We start from the raw sequence: 17,803 nt of genomic DNA, 5'->3' as shown, positions 1-17,803 counted from the left end.
AGGACCAGCGGTGCTGGAACACAGCTCAAATCGGCAGGACAGGCACAGGGCGAGGGAGTCTGAGAAACTCTGTTGCTGATTCCCCCACGGCCTCAAAATCTGTCTTTGTGTGGTGCTGCTTTTTGAATTGTTGTGTTCACACAGCAGCTTGAGGGAAGCGATAAGGTTCATGAATATGGAAATTCTTCTCAGAGGGGGGAAGGGGTTTTGCTGGGACCTGGGGTGCTTTCCTCAAACACTCCCATCCTGCCTTTCTTGGAGCACCATATGCTCCCAGAAGTGATGGGCAGCTCGGGTCTGAAGCAGCCCCTGGGGCTTGCGCCCAGCCCAACTTGGGAGCCAGCACAGCACTGGACTTGGGGCCCAGGGAAGGGTCTGGAGGAGCTCTGTGAGGGTAACAAGGCACTACTTGTGCTTGTGCACACAGTTTTCCAGCAGTCACTATGGGACTGTGTTGCACCATGTGCTTTCCAGAAACAGGCTCGTTCCATTCAACATACTCCAGCAGCACACCACAGCATCGTGCTGTTTGCCCAACCCAAATGAAGTGGTTTTCCAGTTTCTTGGCATTGAGCACTCCTTTCCCTGCTTATTTGCCTTCCAGTTTGAAGCTAAACTGCCCCTTACTCCTTGCAGCTGTCTGTGTGCAGCCAGAGCCTGTGGCTCAGGACAGGCATGCAGGAGTCCCAGTGCTGGTAGGTCTCAGTGTCCCGGTTACCTGAGCCCTCCTGCACCATGGTGCCCCCAGTCCCAAGCTGTGGAGACAGTCACCACCATCGAGCACAGGGCTCAGCATGGGTGTGTGCTGCACTGGGGCTGCCTCCAGCCGCTGCTCCAGCCTGCTCTGCACACATCCACTGGTTATTGATCGCTCTAAAAATCTTTAAAGATTAACTTCTGGGAACAAATATAACATCTTTATGGAGCGCCAGGAACAAGCTGCTTTAGCATTCAGGTGGCTGCTCTGCTGCACAGAGACATCTGTTTGCACCAGGACACGCAGAGCAAATGATCTGTCAGCGTTCAGGGGACACGTCCTACAAGCGCCTGCTCCCCTTGATGGCAGGTACAGGTAACCTTGCCATCCATGCAACCACACAAGTCACACTCGCGATACTTGTTCCTACACCGAGTTCTTGGCATGTGCTGTGAAACCAGCCAGTGCCTTTGCTGTGTTCAGCCTCCAGCGTGATGACAGGTAGGGCACGGCCTTCTGGAGGCTCAGAGGGAGCAGCCAGCAGCAGCTGAATACATCCCAATCCTTTGGATTAATTTCTTTGCCACACTTAGAGAGAGCTTTTCTGCTGGCCATGATTGTAGAGCACACCTGGAGTTGGGGGCTTTGGCTCTTCAGTGTAGAGCACCACAGCACTGGACAGTCGATTTATCCGTGGTTACCTTGCTGCAAGGAGACAACTTGCTGCAAAGAAATAACTCACCTGCTGCAAAGCCCAGCCTGTGGCAGGGCAACAGACTGTGTGAATGAAGACATCTTTACCCAGAGCAATGAATCATTATTAGAAATCACTCAGTGATTGATGTCAGGAAAAGCAAGTCACATATTGGGTCATCCTGCCCATCTCACGAGCCAGCATTTGTGCATTCCCTCTGGGATATTTGCCAGGGATCTCTGACCCGTCTCATGCCGTGGAGTTTCCCCCTTTCCCCAGGATGGCAATTCTCTGATTAACACGGTTTGCTGCCAGAAAACTTTCTCTGATATTCAGTCTGTGTTTTCCTTATGTTAATTTCTTGCCATTACAGCACCTGATTAATTACTCTGTTTATGCCTCTAGAATATTTGCAGGCTGTTGCCATTGATGCAGGGACACTTTATAGAAGAGAAATGTCTGTAGATCTGTAATTGCTTAATGAAGTGCTGATAGACAGGGATGAAGAACATTCTCTGCTCCCCTGGCTTCTGTACGACCAGAAAAGGTCTCCATGATTCTGGGCTGTGCCCCAGCTGATGATCCCCTGGGCTGGCTCCAGGCTTCTGCTCATCCTTGTGTTCCCTCCTGCAGCCTTGTCATCCCACGGAATGCTGCTTCAAAAGTGCAATCCAAAAACTGGACAGGATTTCTTCATGGCTTTACTGCAAATTAAGGTAAAAACCCACATGGAAGTTGCCTAGCAGTGAGTGCCTGGGGAGTCCAGGGTCCTTGGCCCCACTGCCCCAGTGTGTGTGCATTCAGCACTCCCCACCTGTTACTGAACCTCTCTCTGTTTCTCCAGCTCTGACTGTTGTTTTTGCTCCTTGGCACACAGCAGTTCCTCCTCCGCAGACGCGTAACGCCATGCATCCCCAAGCAGGGGCTGAAATCCAGCCTGATGTGCATTTCCCACACTATCCCAGTTTTCCTGTGGCATTGCTGAGGCCAAGCTCCCTGCACAGTCTGGGGTGCCCTAGATTGGTGTGGCTCCCTGTGGCTCCTGTGCTCCTCCATGGAGTGGCTTGTGTGGACTCAGCTCTGCTCATCTCAGACTTCTGCAGCCTCAAAATAAAAAGAGGCTCCAAAAGGTCTTTTGACCCCGCTGCAAGGCTCTCCAACCATCTTGAGTGAGAAGGAAAGGATCCATTAATGTTTGGCTTCATTTCTGTTTATCAGAGAGAAGAAAGCTTTTGTCAAGCATCAAAGCAGGGATTCAGGACACAAAGCAACTGCCTTGCTGTGGGCTCCTGAGGAACCTGAGGAAGGAAAACATTTGTTTGAAATTCCCAGTTAAACTGGTGAATCTGAGACACCAAATTTGTGTTTAACTGAACAGAAGAAGCTCAATAAATTCCCTGTCTCTGGAGCCTGGGGCTCCATCCAGGTCTGAAATCCTGGGCACAGAGGATGCAGGCTCTGCACCCTGTGGGGATTTAGGTCCCTGGGTTGGGCCAATGCTGGAGCTGGAGCCAGAGCCAGCTGTGCACAGAGCCCTCAGACAGACCAGAAAGCCCCAAACAGGCTGAATCAACTGCAAGGGAAATGTAAAATAAATGTGTGGCCTGAAGTCCGGAACCGCAGTTTATTTTAAAACCTAATAACTCCAGATAATTGATAGTGGAGAGCAGTATTTTCCACGCGTTGGATTACGAGCATCTGTCGCTCACCAGAAGCTGTAACCTTGAGCTATGAGACATTATTGGCAGTATTTAACACAAATCTGTTTTCCATCATTGTCAAATCCCACTTCAATATGCACCACAGGAAGAAAGCCGAATACTAAATTGATTTCTTTAATGGGAAGTGTTCTTCAGGAGATACTGACCTGTGTGAAGATGCATTAATAGGATTACAATGGAACCTTTTTATTTTGCTGTATTTTTTTATGGAGATTTTTTTATGGAGATTTCCTTTCCTGACACACCTGCAAGACACCGCGTGGTGAGGCGAGGCAAGGCAAGGCACCGCGTTGTGAGGAGAGCATCTGCCTCTGGAGATGGAGCTGCTGAACTTGGTACTTTACTGTGGTGGCTCTGCCAAGCCAGGGCTGCAGGAAACAGCAGCATTCGCCAGACGTCAAAGGAGAGCTCATCAGGCACTGCCGACCAGGATAAGGTGCTGCATCCCACTGGGACCTGGGAGCACTCAGCACATCACTCCCTCTCCTGACCCAGCAGCCCTTGGGGAGGGCTTGGAGAAGCATCTGGAGATAAGCAGGAGAGAAGGGAGCATGGGCACAGCGCAGCGCTGGGCGCAGGAGCCAGGGACTCAGCACAGCCTGTGCCCAGCCTGTCCCAGCGCAGCGCATGGGGCAGTGGACTCAGCAGCGCTGGCCATCTTCCCCACGGGCACTGGGCCCTGAGACTGGTGATCAGTGTGGGGATTGTTGGTGCCAGGCAGGGAGGAGGAAGGTCTGTCTTCTTCAGGAGAGTGGGAGTTCTGTAAGTGACAAGGTAATTACCTTACTTCAGCATACTCTAATTGACAGAGAGCTAAGGGACGTTTAAAAAGTTGCTGATTCCCCTGTCCAGGCTGGGCAAATGCCCCTGAGGCTTCTCTCACCTGCTCCTGCTGATGTTGCCGAGCCAGGGTGGCTGAAAGCCCCCAGCTCATGGGGTGTGAGGAGGCAGGAGTTACACCCCCACTACAGGACGGGTGGCTGTGCCACAACCCTGGGACAGGGGATTCACCTGGCAGCTGCTGTCTCCGGCAAAGCTGTGGCGCACGACAATGTCACGTTAAAATGTCTGTGTCAGACTGGGCTACTGCAAAGTGTTTTGCAAGACTGGCTGGCAAGGCTGAACTTTTCCTTGTGATGTGCTGAGGATTTATGTCTGTAAATAGTGAGAGGATGTGTAGGAGGCGTGACTGGTAACAGGGCCACGTAGGGTAGACCCTCCACAGGTGGAAGGTTTGACACATCCACTGCAGCGATGGATGCTGCTACCTGGCCGAGGTATGGAGCAGGGACTGTGGCGTTTCCCGGGGGCAGTGCTGGAGGATGGCATCCAGGCAGGGAAGAGCCACCAGCCAGCTAACAAATGAGGCTTTGCAGATTTACAAGAACACACTGCATGTTCCCAAAGGCAGTATGCTATGCTCCGGAGCTAATCCAGAGGAAGGCTTTGGATTCAGACATGCTGCCCGGGCATACCCTGACAGTGATGCTGTTGCCGTGACAACTCCCCAAATCTACTTTCCTAGTCTTGGAATCCACCTAAGTCTCCCACTGCCCCAGGGATGCACAGGGCTGGTGCTGCACCCCCTCCTCCAATGCACCTGCATCCAGCTTTGGTCTGCAGGACTCTTCCCGCTGGTCCTGCTTGCCCCAGCCCAGCAGGTGCTCCTGCTGCTTTCCTACAGCTGCCCCACTTCTCCTCTTCCACTTCCAATGCAGCAGTGGGTCCTGGACAGGTATAAACAAGCTGCCACTGTGATGGATAAGAAAATCACAGCAGCAGTTAGAGTGGATTATGGCTATTTTCTCCTCTGACAGGAAGGAGATGTCTCTCCATACGAGCCTGAGGTTGCCCAGGGCAGCCACCACCTACATCCATCACTGCTGGTCCCCAAACGCTCCCCAGCCAGAGATGCATTTGGTCTGAAATGAGTCCACGTGGGCTGAAGCTGTTGAGGAGATCAGAGCTGACAGAGACCACACTGCCTGGAGCTCTGTCTCAGGCAGGAAAGTTGTCCCGCTGCCTCCAACAAGCACAGCCTGTCCCCGCAAGCTGCAAAAAGCACAGCAAACACCAGGAATCTGGAAAAGCCCCAGGTGACAGTGGAAAAAGCCACTTGGCCCTAGCCAGGGTGTGTGCTCGGTCTGGCTGTGGCTCCTGGCCCTCTCTCTGCTCCCAAGCCCATACCGCTGCGATGCAGTGTGAGCACCTGCCCTGGACAGTGGTGACAACTTTGGACTGGGCATCAGCAGCTGGAGCCAGCAGATCCAGCACTGCCTTGGAGCAAGGCATTTGTGACTGGTCAGATAACATGGAAACATCTAATGGGATTGCCTGCAATGCTGGGAGCATTGAGTGCACAGCGGCTTTGTCCTGTGCTCAACACAACCATGAAGGGCAGAGCCGCCAAGACTCCTCTGTGGCAGACCCCCTCGAGGCCAGGGAGTTGTACAGGAAGAGTGGCTTTTCCACAGGGCTGGAACTGGGTTATTGCTCCTGGCAATGTGAACAGGTTTCCCTGGGAGGTTGGTGCCCCCCTGGCAGAAGCTGTGTGGGGAAAGTGGTGCAGATATGTGGTGTCAGCAGGGCAGCACAAAGTCATGCTGAAGACATCCCTCCCCACAGCACACCAGGGACATTGGAGTCTTTGGGCTCCAGGAAGATGCCCTCCTCGCTGGGTGGGAGCACTTGGAGGTGCACAGGCCATGTAGCATTCCCTGCTCAGGGGTCCAGGACTGTGAATGTGGCAGTGCCCTGAGGCCAGGCAGGCTGGGAGTGCATCACCTGTCAAATTGCATTGATCCCGGTCTGTCTTATCTGAAAGAGCCGTGGCCCTGAGCAAGTGCCAGGAAGACATTCCACTTAACAAGCACAATTAGGGCTGTGACACAGTGGCAGGAAAGAAGCTCAGCAACGGTGATTAATGTCCTCGTACCTCTGTGTGCTGCAGCAGGATTGCACGGCTACCTCTGGCACAGGATTGCCTAACCCTGACTCTGCTTACCTGCAACCCCAATTTGCTGGAAACTTTCAGGAAACTTTTAAGAGGATAAACATTTCCTCTAGGAAAACCTGTGGGAAAGCAGTGCTTGCTTTTGAGGCCAGAACTCTGGACATTGTCCTTGGCAGCCAGGAACCAGGGCAGACACAAGCTCATCGCCCTGCTGCAAGGCAGTGGCAGTGGGGTGCAGTGTGCTGGGACAGCTGCCTGGGGCAGGACAGGGCACATGCTGGTAGGACAGCAGCACATCACGCCAGTGTCACCTGGAGAAAAGCCACTCGTGTTACAGAAACATTTACTCTTGAGGCTGTGTCCATTTTCCTTCCATGTAACCTGAGGCTTCTCCAGTTCCTTCCCAGCCATGCTCGCCCAGCACCAGGCAGGCAGCACTGCTCGTGGTCCCAGTGCCGGAGCATCGCTGCTGGTGAGTGCCAGAGATTTCATTGTCTCTTTGCTAATGGAGTTGGAGATGAACATGATTATTTTGCATAATAATTGGCAGTACGGATGGCAAGGAGGTCACAATGTGAGAACTGAGCAGTGGGGTGCTTGGTGGGTGAGACGGGGTGTTCGGATGCTGTGAATTGATGCTCTGTGGCCAGGGACCCACATGGTGTGGGGCACCTGCTTGCACGGCTGCCCTGGCTGGGGGTTGTCGCTGCGCCGAGACGCAGCGTGGTTCAGGGGTGCTGGCCTGTGCCCATGGCAGGCGCCCAGCGTGCCGGTTGGTATCCGCCACAGACAATGGCAGGCGGAAGCTTTCCCTCCCACGGTGCCATACGGGAAGGCTTCTGTCACCATGCCATCGTGGGGAGAGGAATTTAAATGTGTGACAAGGCAGGTTCTTCTGAACCGCATCCAAATACCCGCCTAAGAATAGTCTCTCCCTCCAGAAGAGCACTGGCTCCAGGCTCTTGGCTCTGCACGCTCGCAGCACCCCATGCCTCCCCCTGCCAACCTGCGGGCTGCGAGCAGCTGCTGGGACCAATGTGTGCAGGGCCAGGGTGGGATTTAGGAGTCACACAGATTGCACAGCTCTTCTCCTGCAACCTAAATCTGCACCCTACCTGCACGAAAGCAGAACTCCTGGATTTGATTTATTCCCCAACTCTTTCATTTTTTTTAGTAGCAGGCCCTCTGCTCCGCCTGTGAATGTCTGGGCATAGCAGCTTTACCAGGTGGCAAACCTGGCACAGTGAAGCCAGACTTCGTGTCAAACACTGTGATGTTCCCCAAGCACACCCCCAGCAGTGCACAGCATAACCCCAGCCGTGCAGCTCCCGGGATTAGGCGGCAGAGCCCCTGTGTCCTGTCAGTCAGGATACGGCAAATCCGGTACGTGCAGCACAGGGGGAGCAGCACAGCGGCAGGAGCTTCCTCCCTGTTTGCTTTCCACTGCAGACGTTTACCTTTGGAGCAATGTGCTGGAAGGTTTCCTTGCTGATTAAAGCCCAGCATTAGTATGCAGATGAAAATGCAAATCGGCCTAGATGAGGCTTCCTGGGCAGCAGTGGAAGTCAAGGATTTAATCTAGCCTGATCTTGGACATGGTTTAAACTCCTCAAAACAAGAGCACATAACCTGCTGCAAAGGTTTCATCTCAATAAACCTCCCTGTCAACACGCTTCAGGAGCCTGTTTGCCTTCGTGGTGATGCTCGGGCAGAGGTGAAGTGCTTGGTGTCTGTCCCTGCACCCAAGAGAATCTGCGCTGCCGCAGCAGCCCTCGGTGACTGCTGGGCCAGGCCCTGCCATGCCTTCACACCCCTGGGTTGTGACGCTTCACCCCAGTGCCTTCACCCCAGAGCCAAGACACACTGGTCCAAGCCTTTGGCCAGCTCTGGTGGTGGCTGGACCCTCACCCAGGACTGTGGTGATGAGCAAGAGTGTTTGCTGCTGCTCTTCAGGGACCTTGGGACCTCTCTCCTGTCCACCTTGTGCAGCTTTAGGAAACCTCCACTTCATGCTCTCCCTGTCCCTTTGCAGGAACCCCCAGCTGTCTGTGCAGACCAGGATGGATACTCTGAGCTGCACTGGAGTCCTGAACTACGTCCCCCCAAGATTTAGTATTTTATTCGTAAGAAACTAATTGTCATCACTGTGCCAGATTCTGTGATTTCTTCTGCCAGATCCTGTCTGCTTTCCTTCGATACAGAGGCCAAAGCTGTGGAAGTGCCAACCAAACCCCATTTTTGATCAGAGCTTGCAGTGGCTCAGATTGCCAGCTACGAGTCTGCAAATCCAAAGAGAATTCATGGGCTGCAAAGTCTGTGAACTGCCCAGCCTGAGAGTACTGGGGCAGAGCAGTGGTGATGATGTCTGGTGGCTGTGGGTCCCACGAGAAGCTCACAGCCTTGTTGGGGCAGGGAGCACGTCCCCTCCTTGTTGCTCATGGCTCAAAAGGCTCCTTGGCCAGGCTGCAGGGTGGTGATGCTCCTGCCTTGTTCCCAAGAGAGCCATGGGGAAGCATATGGGGACACCATCACCAGCACTCAGGAATGGCATCAGTGCACTCTGGCTGTTATTGGGCAGCAGGAGAAGGGCAGGCAGCGAGGGAATGGCTCCTGCATGGATGAGCAGAAGACGAGCCGACTTGATCACCGAGCACTTAATTAGCCTCTGTGTTAAAGGTCCCGTCCCCAGCAGCTGTATGCAGGAGCTGAGGGGACAGGAAAACTTCTTCAGTGAGAACAAGCAGTGAGACTGTGGGTTCCCAGACCTTCTTTCCAGAGCTGGAAAGCCTTCACACCAGGAGCATGAGCCAAGAACTGCTGGCAGCGCCAGGCAGCTGAGCACAGCCCTCGCTGCTCCATCCTTGCGCATAAATTACCTCCAGGCTCTGAGCTAAACAAAGGGCCCTGAAATAATTCTGCATTTTAATAAAGTCAGTGTTCGTGCCACTGTCGTCCTCACAGAAAGGGAATTTGCATTTCCTTCTGCCAGCTTGCCCGCGCAGCCTGCTGGCACTGAGACCCGTGCGCTCGCCTGCGTTCCCACCAAGGACAACGTTAGATTTTGTTGCTTAATCACCGTGACACCAGAAACACGGGGTAGAGCTGCCCAAAGCCCCAGACTACAGAGCACACTGGTTTCTCCAAAGCCTTCCAGTGCGCAAAGGTGTCTGAAAAACAGCGCTCTCCAAAACACTTGTGCTGGTGGCCATGCATCTGCCCTGTGTCTCCCTGGATCCCTTTGGCAGCACCCTGAGGGCAGGTGTGCACACCATGGACCTGGGAGCCAGGGGAGAAGAGCTGCTGCTTGCACTGCTGGTCTCTTGCTTGCACCGTTGATCTGTATTCCTGTAAAATCTGGAATGAAACAAACTGCAGCTTCTCCCTCCCAAGGGAAAGGCATCCCCTGGGCTTAGAGCCTGCCACCAGCTGTGCCTCTGGCAGGCAGCACACAGCAAGCCGGTGAGCAGCCTCAGGATTCTGTACGAGGGCTGTATGGGTGCTTCCCCTGACCAGGACCCTCTGCAGGCAGAGCAGAGCCATGTCCTCCTTCTCCTTGGTGGGCCCTTCACCCCTCTCATTTCCCTTCTCAGTATCCTATGCTAGACACACAGGCCAGAGGGCTTTGTCTGGTTTGGAGCCCTCTGCCTTTCCCGTGGGAGCTGAGACTAGGACCAAAGCACCAGCATGTCCTGCTGTGGGCTGTGGGGCTGCTGCAGGGTGAGAGGCATCTGCCTGCACCAGGTTGCTATGGGCTGAGCAAAGTCCCAGAACATCCCTGCAGGACTGGCAGTACCACTGTGGGTTCCTCTCCTGCTTCCCACCCCCATCCTGCTCCACTCCACTGGTGTCCATGCCAGAGCCCTGCTGCGGGGGAAAGCTGCAATTGCAGCTTTCAGCATGTTCAATTACTGTCAGTTAATGATGATTAATTTACAATTAAGGGCCTCTAAAGGGTAGTGTGTCTGTTAAATAAATATTGATCTTTCATTTGTGGTCACAGATATATTGCCCCAGTTACAGGAAGCGTGGCAGTGGCAAAGCCAGGCTCTCCTGCGAGAGCTCGCAGGGCTGTGGGGAGACTGGGGGCTGCCTGGTGCAGGGGGCTCCGCTGTGCTTGGCTCATCCCAGCGAGGAGCCTGGGCTGTCAGGGCTGGATGAGTATCGTGGTATTTGGGGTGTTTAGGTGTCAACTGGAACTCCTCGGTCCTGTTCCCGCTTGGCAAAGGCATGTGGGAATGAGGGGTGCTGGAGCTGGCACTTCCCTCTTGCATGGCCCTTAATTGGCCTTGTAAAGTAAACAAACTGTCCAGAGCCTGTTACGGCTCCGTTAGCAGCCCGAGAACATAGCAAACTCCTCACTGAATGCACAGGGCGTTTTCCAGCCCCGTTTTAGACACGCTCCAGAGTCTCTCTGGCCAATGTGGTCATGCCATGGCCCACCCATGCATGCCACACCGTGGGGTACCTGACTTCTGTTTGTCTGTCTGAGTGCACTCTCCAAGAGGTATTTTTGTAAAAATCTCTAATTCGTTGTTAGCCATACATCCTGCCCCCTTTTCCAAGGCATTGACCCAAAATAAGTGAAGGACATTTCAACAGGCGCTGGAGCCAGTCTGTCCTGAATGCAGGCAGCACACAGCACTCCTCTTCCCCGGCTGGGATTCTTTTTCACATGCAGATGAGGTGGGAAGACCTTCGCACCCCACCTCCAGCCATGTCCCAGGCTGTCCCTGAGTGATCTCTGCTCCTTCTCCCTAGCACACTGCCGGTCACTGTTGTCCCACCAGGGACTTGTCTCCCTTCCCCTCTGCAGTGTGCTCCTTGGAAGCAGGCTCACCAGGAGAACACTGTCTCTGGCTTTCTCTTTCATTTGAGGCATGTGTTTAGAATGATGTTTTTGTTCCAAATGAACGCGTCGATTCATTCAGAAGTGCAGTTTCTGTTTTTGAATCGGCGGAGCTGTTTATGCTCATAGTGTCCATAAAACTGTTATTTTAGTCCTGACACTGATGCTTATGAATAAAATTTAGATCTCATTCAGAAGAACATTAGCTGTAGCTATTTGGCTTCTTGTTAAAGCATTAATTTTTATTGAGACCACATTGCCAAGCTCCTTCTGCATCTTGCAGCAACCAAGTACCTCAAAGTGGAGCCTCGGGTAAGACCATATTGCAGCACGTGTTCCCTGGACCCTCAGCTCCAGTTGCTCCATTTGTGGCTGCTGAATGACAGTGAGAACCTCCCAGTTTCCCCGAGTGAGCAGGGCAGGCTGACACGGGCACCACTCTCAGGGGAAGGCGTGGGGTCTGCTGGAGCCATGAGGAGCTGGCACAGCAGTGCTTGCTCATGCTGGGCTGGATGTTGGGTGTTCTAGTGCCAATTAGCTCTCCCATGTATTTATTGCACCTTTTTGCTCGAAGCAAGCTGTTAAATGTCAGAAATACTTTAGCATTTTAGCTAAAAGATAATTTTTTAATAGATTCCACCTACAAAAAGGAGCTGACTGGCAGAATATTAAATTCAGGGAGATTTATTTTTATTCCGTGCCTCCAAACAGCTTGAGATAACCATTTTTGCATGGCTTCTGGCTGATTAATGCTGCTGTCTCTTGCCTGTCCTCCTCACTTGGTGCTGTGGCAGCTGTGGCCTCTCACATCTCATTAACCTTGTCTGCAGAAGGGACACCTGGCCAAGGCAAAGAATTAGCCCTTGTAATTAGGAGTGTAAACATCCCACATTGCCTGCTAACATCCACCTGTCCTTCCCCGCCTGGTCCTGGTCCTGGTCCTCGTTAGGGCAGGATACCCACAGGTGAGCTCTTCCCATCATCAGCTTCCCTAGCACGAGCTCCCATTGGTTTCTAGTGGAAGAGGCATAAAAAGTCCAAACGAAACCCAGAGCAGCTTTGGTTCTTCAAGGACTAAGGTGGGTGTTTTGTCAGTGCTGGTTGTGCTCTCAGAAAGGGGACAGGCAGCTGGTGGGGTGAGACTTTACTCTTCCTTAGCTGAGCTGGTGGATGCCCAGGACTTGTGGCTGGCACCAGCCGAGCAAGTGTGTTCTTGGTGATGGTGATGTTTGTACCTGGGTGCTGTAGCTGTGGCACAGCACCAGGCCAGCCCTGAGTGCTTCCACAGCAATGCTGCCTGAGGTGATGCAGGAATGTCACCTGTCACCTTTACCTGTGGCCTCAGGTTTGACTTTTGGGTGAAGCTGTATCAGTCTGTTCTCAGTATCAGCAGCGACTCTGGTGCTGGATGGAGCAATTGAGTCATTGCTCATAATACAGCAGGTTCTGAAAATTCAGGTGACTTTATTTGTTTCTTGGTGATATAATGAGCTCTTTTGAGTGATGTTAGATTTAATGGCTAAATCAATATGTGTATTTAGTGTTAGGCTTTATTTTAGCACTAAGTGACATGAGATAAGCAGACTTAGGGTGTTAATTGGTTTGTGTTTAGCATTTACACTAATCAGAGTGTGCAGTGCTGCCCAGGGCTCTTCAGCACTAGTAATTCTGTTTATCCAAACCAGGAATTGTTTACTCTATTGACTGGAGTGGCATCAGGCTGTTTTTTGTTCACTTGGATGTTACACTGTGTGTGTATTAACAGAGAGCCCTGGCTAAACCTGAATGGTAACACATGATGTGTGTGGGGAAAGGTGGTTCAGCAAACCCTAATGGAACAGAATGTGATCAGGTCCTGTATGGACAGAGTTGCTCCAGCAGTGCAAGTAACAACATTTGTTTTCGCTCCGTGGCTGGTGTGTCTCTGCTTTCATTTCGAGCAGTGCAGGAGGGAAGAGGAGCCCACACTCCCATCCCAGCCTTCACCTGTGACAATAAGGATGGAGCTTCCACCAAACCATTCCTAGGTGAATACACTGCCACTGCTGAGTCCTCAGTGCCTGGGTCACAGCACTCCCTTTTCATGAGCCACACACAGGAGATGATGGGGTTTATGTGCTGAGATTCTGGGGCTGCGCTGCCCATGGAGGGATCCTCCCAGGTCTGCTGGGCAGACTGGGTGTGCCAAGACCCTCCTCTGCAGTTGTGGCTGGGCTGCCTGGTCTGGTCTCACATCTGTCTCGTGCTGGTGGGAGCAGATGTCTGGGCAAGTGTCTCCCGGAGCCAGCGGCAGCACACCCCGGCCAGCCGGCAGCACGGCTGCCTTCGGAACAGCTTGGCAACAGCCCCACCACTGCTCTGTTCCCATCACCTGGCTGGTTTTATTAGAGTTGGTTTTGGATCATTTAATTTTTATCTAAACGTTTGCTCCCCAGCTGAGGTCTTGGAGAGCTCTGGCTCTCCCTGGACTGGTGATGGGACCCAGGAAATGGAGCTGTCTGTAGGAAGTGCCGACAGCCCTTGCTGTTGCTGGGAGCTGCCTCCTGGCCCTTTCAGCTACCTCTGGCCCTTTCCTGTGCAGTCCCTGTGGCTGCTCCGCTGCTCAGCCCCTGGCTCTTCAGCAGCAGGTGACTCACCTGTGAGAACCTGCGGTGTGGTTCCCCAGCAAGGATGCTCCCAGTAAGGGAGGTCAGACACGCCACAGGCTGCTCCTTCTCCGAGCTGCTCTAAGCTGTGCTGGAAGGCACAGCAAGATGAATTCCCTTTTATTTTGCAAAGTGCTGTTTTATTGATTTCTGCCAACCAATCCCCAAGGGGGTCATGGTGCCCCTCCAGTGCCACGCCCAGGGGTAGCAGGGGGAACCTGGAGTCACTGTTATCTGGAGCTGCAGCAGCATTGTGACAGTTGCTGGGATGGACGTTAAATCACTGTGCAAAGGCGAGCAGCAGGATGTCACTGGGGCTCAGGGAGGAAGCTCTGCTGTACCGATTGCACTGACTGTGTGATCCGAGTCAGAATGAGAATCATAAATCTTGATTATTCTCTGTCTCAGCTGATTTGAACCAAATGCCTTGGACAGGGATATAGTTCACATCTCGCTGAAAACTGCAAAAAAACTGATTAAATGTACAAACTGATATCAATAGCACTCTATCTGTGTTAATGCCCAAACTGTCAGTGCTCGGGGAGAGGATCCCGCGTGGTTGGGCTCTGTCCCAGCCCAGAGCAGCTTCCTGGATGTTTGCAGAGTGGCTTTCTCCCCACTGCCATTTATTTCAGTGCTTCATTCCTGCAATGCTGGCTGTTATTATGATGCTGTCAATTACAGATGGCATCTCTGATTCTGATTGCACTTTGCTTACAATTAGGCATCCTATAGAAAAATGGAAATGCTGGGTCATTAACATAGCGTAATAATAAGGTAAACCATTCAATTATGGAGGAAAAACCACTTTGAATAATAAGGATATTGTATGCCTAAAAGACATTCAGATGCCAGTGTATTACCATTTTTGCATACATAATAAATGAACTTAAACCCCAAAATAATCGACAGGAGAAAATAACAGTTGTGCCCTCAACAGCAGCCTGGCTGGCATTGCCCCCTCGGGGGCAGAGGAGCAGTTCCGGGATGGAAATGGAGGAGTCTCAGATGTGTGTGGTCCTTGGTGGTTGCTTTGGGATTTGCCTTGGCTACCACAGGACTTGTCTGCTGCTGGGACTGAGGTTGTTCCCACTCGCATGGGGAGGAGGTGAGAAGTGTCTGGGGCAGAGGTGTGCCTTGCTGCCTGCAATAGCAAGGGGAGCAGTGGGGCTCTGCCCAGGGCCTCTGCTGGGATCCAGGGGCTGCATGCAAACACTGACCTCTGTGGATTAAACAGTGGGATACTGTGCTTTGGATGGTTGAGGGGTTAATGCAGTCAGGAAGATCTCTCACCCAGTGTTTGTGTGGAAGGATCTGTGACTGGCTTTGCTACCTCCAGCATCCACTGTCCCCCGAGAGCCCATCACATCTCCAGCTGCTCCTCCAGCCGCTCTGCCTGCAGCACTGGGGATCTTTTTTATTTGCAACTAGAAAAGGAACAGGTAACTGCAGGTGTGAGGGCACAGAGGGTCATGCTCCTGGCCACCACCTCTGACCAGCCAGGGGCTCCTGTGGCAGCCTAGATGGTGGGTTTGTGTCCAGCCTTTCTGTGCCAGCGGGGTGGAAGCCCTTCTCCCACTCCTGGCTGCCAGCAGTGCTGGAGCTCGGTGTGGGATGTGTACAATTACTGCTGTTTTCAGCCTATTCGGCAGTATCGCTCCTCCGTAACAATTCCCAGCCTTTTAGCTGTTGATGGCTCACCTATTACTCTGGCACTGCGTTAGGATAACATCCAGATACATCTGAAGAGTGGAATTTATTTACTGTTTTCCCTGAAAAGCTTTTAGCATGATACAGCCGTGGTGCTTTCACTTAGGCAGCCATTATTGCCAGGGTGTTTTTCCTGGTAGAAGTAAATTTTCCAGAAGATGAAAAAGGACTCCTCATGATGTGCAGTTCCTAACCACTACATTTTAATACTCAGTTTTCACGGCCTTCCCTCTCAGGAATGGCCCATCTCTGGGAAACCCGAGTGGTTTGAAGTGCACAGTTGAGTCTGATCAGTGCTTAGTGTCAGCTGGATGGTGTGCACGGAGCTCTACCCCTCCACTATAGCTTTCCCACATCCAACTGGCTGTTCCAGGAACCACAGCCTGCAATACAGCAGCATTTATTATTGACAGTCTTGAAACTTCCACAGGCATCACTTAGCAACCAGCAAGGCCAAGCTGGATTGGGAGCACTCCTGGGTGGGAGCACTCCTGCATGGGTACCACCGTGTTGGGGCAGGAGGACATGGGAGGTGATGTGGGGCTTTTCCTGCTGCGTGTCGGCAGTGGGTTCCCAGCTGGGGAACAGGCTTTCCCACGGGAGTGGGGAGATACAGTCTGCGATGGCTGCTGCCATCAGGGTGCACTGGATTGTGTGTTTCAGAGAGGATTTCTGTCCTGCGAGCACAGATCGCATGTGCATCGACATTTCGTCTAACTTGTGCCCGTTGTAGATGCAGAGTGTTGGGGATTGGCCTGAAGCAGGCAAAAACCAGTGGAAAGTGAATGAGCTGACACTGAAGAGACTTGTACCTGTGTTGAAGGGAAACCTGGACTGAGAGCACTTGAACATCCTTGGTGAGAGGAGACAGGACTCACCACCGCCTGCCCCTGAGTCCCCATTCCAAGCACTGTGCAAGAGGCTCAGACTAGGGCTGCTTTGCTGTAAGTGTGACTAATATAGTAATTAAATCTGGTAGACGACACTGAGAGATTCCCAGTGAATAGGATTGCACTGCTTCTGTAGAGAATGGTAGTAAGGCTTAGTCAAAACAATTTTGACAGCAGAGGGGTTAGAAGCAGGCCTTTTTCACAACCTGTTTCATGGCTGAGTGCTGACCAACAATAAATCTTGCACTAAAATTGGAGAGATTGGGCGAAATTTATCCCTGATCTAACAGTGTCACACTGAACACACATCTCCATCCCCAGAGCCAAGGTTCTTTGCACAGCCGAAGCCGAGCAGTGCTGAGGGCTGATGGTGACTCCTGAGCCAGTGTGTGACGGCATGGATGTGCTGAGCACTCCCAGCCATGCCAGGAGCTTCCCAAATGCAGGAGTTAGCATGCCCTCATGCATCCCATGGCTGCTGGCAAGGAAGGTGGTGGAGAAAGGCACTCACCATCAGGTAGGAACCCCACAGCACCAACCTGAGCCTTTCCCATTCGTGAGAGCTGTGCAGTCAGATGAGCAAAGGATTTTGGCACAAGCAACAGCCATGTCCCAGAGGAGATCCACTTGAGGAAAGAACAGAAGAAAGCAAGATTTAGCATTAAGATCATAATTTCAGATTGAATTGTGTGAGCATCAACAGTCTATACTCATGAGAGCCTTGGGGAACACAATGTTGCAGCAGCTCTCCCAGCCAGCCTGATCAGTGAGGGCTGGTTTTAATTGCAGCTGAATGGATCTAACCTTGTGATGTCTGTTCACAAAGCATTGCTGGATTAATACAGGTTCCATAGTTGCTTCTGCTAAAAGACTTTAATGGATCAGCTTAGTTCTCTGCTCCATGATTATAGCATTCCTACCCGCCTATCATGCCTGAGCCAGATGGTCCCAGTGAAATCAGAGCATATTTATATTTTTGTCTGCTACTCAGCCACCTGCCCACCGATTTTGTTGCATAGTGGTAGGAGGAGAGGAGCCTTCCCGGGTGCAGTTTGCCCACCCCTTTCTCTAGCCCTGGTACCTGCCCCACCTCCCAGAAGACCCGGGAGGAGCCACGGAAGGGCACCTGGGAGGCTCACAGCTGGCCGGGAGGGCAGCCACGCTCCGGGGCAGCAGCGCGGCACCGACTCCTGGCACAGAGTCAGCCGCTTCCCAGGGCGCTGGGGGATGTTTCCAGTTCTATCGGTGATGAGAGCCATTAAGAAGGTACAAGTACTAAAGAGATCCTGAGCGATGCCTATAAAACCTTTGAATCCCTGACAGAATCAATAGCGGGTTCTCAGGAGTAACTTCTTATCCAGGCCAACTTAAGCACATGCCAATGAGCCGTTAAAGATTTTGTATTTTGTGGAGACACAGAAGCCCTTTCATTGCAATTGTTGGAGTCTAGACTGGGTGAGATGATGAAAAATCACATTAGAAATAGATTGTGCTCCAAAGGCATTTTCCTCAGTGTCTGGGAGAGTGGCTTGAATGGTGCTCGTGGGTGGCATCCTCCCTCCAGACACGTGCCTCAGGTCCCTGGGCTGGGGAGCTGGATCCTCTGGGGATTGCCACAGTGAGCAGTGCAGATCCCTGGCCATATCT

The sequence above is a fragment of the Acanthisitta chloris genome, unplaced genomic scaffold (assembly GCF_000695815.1).
Source record: "Acanthisitta chloris isolate BGI_N310 unplaced genomic scaffold, ASM69581v1 scaffold24261, whole genome shotgun sequence".
NCBI lineage: Eukaryota > Metazoa > Chordata > Aves > Passeriformes > Acanthisittidae > Acanthisitta > Acanthisitta chloris.
The sequence above is the reverse complement of the archived record's forward strand: the minus strand, read 5'-3'. Positions refer to the sequence as shown.